Here is a 1,068-nt window from a genome sequence, read left to right as displayed (position 1 = left end):
CCCTGGGGGTCTTTAAGAGGAGGCTAGATGAACACCTTGCTGGGGTTGTTTGACCCCAGTACTCTTTCCTGCCATGGCAGGGGGTTGGACTTGATGATCTGCTCAGGTCCCTTCCAACCCTACCAACTATGAGACTATGAACTATGAAACTATGACATGTCTATACCAGGGCAGCTGTCTCTGGTGGCAAGGACACCCCACGCCCATCCTGTCTACTTGTGTCCACTGATACCTTCCATACCTGAAAATATGCCAGTGAAACCACTCTGGGGAGTTAGAAATAGCCTATGAAAACCCTGTGGGAGAAAGAAAGGGCGGGTAGAGGAGGGGACAGGGAAAGCACTAGAAGGGTTGGGTTCCAAGGGCAAGGGAAGGCAGGAGTCTTACCTATTTCAGGGACTTAAACCTCAAAAACAGTCCCTGGCTGTTAGTTCTGCCAAAGCATGGTCTGCCACCCCAGCTACTGTTATTACAACAGCAGCAAGCGGGGAGGGCCCGCTAAGTGCACTGGTATTATTCCTCAGATGTACATGTGAAAGACAGCTTGACTGTGCATGTGCTGTAAAAGCCTCCCAGGCAATACAGTTGTCTCCATACATGGCTTGCGGTAACACATGTTCTTCTCGCTCTTTTCCTTGTTGTCATGAGAACCTAAGAATGGGTGTAGCGGAGTCAGGCCACATATTCATTGAACCCAGTACCATGATTCCAATAGTAGCAAATAGCAGATGCTTTAGACAAAGAGAGTATAAGAAATAGTGCATGTGTAGAGAGATCCATCCTATGTCAAATACTACCAGTTGCCCATAGTCATAGGCTTAAGGATGTCCTGAACCTGAGGTTGCATCTCCAATTGCTGTGTTTAATAGTCCCTTATATACCTCTTCACTCCTCCCTGCTAAGTGTATATACCTTTGGGACAGGCCCTGTCCTTTTACTCTGTTTACGCAAACAAAAAACTTTGCTCTTCATTAGGGCTCCTTACTTTCTAGGCAAAGCCAACATTATTCTTGGAGTTTCTTTACCTTGTGTTCCAGATGTCTAGGTGCTCTACAGAAGCCACTCACT

The sequence above is a fragment of the Gavialis gangeticus genome, unplaced genomic scaffold, assembly GCF_001723915.1.
Source record: "Gavialis gangeticus isolate Ggan-Ray unplaced genomic scaffold, GavGan_comp1, whole genome shotgun sequence".
Lineage (NCBI taxonomy): Eukaryota > Metazoa > Chordata > Crocodylia > Gavialidae > Gavialis > Gavialis gangeticus.
This window is presented reverse-complemented; position numbering follows the sequence as displayed.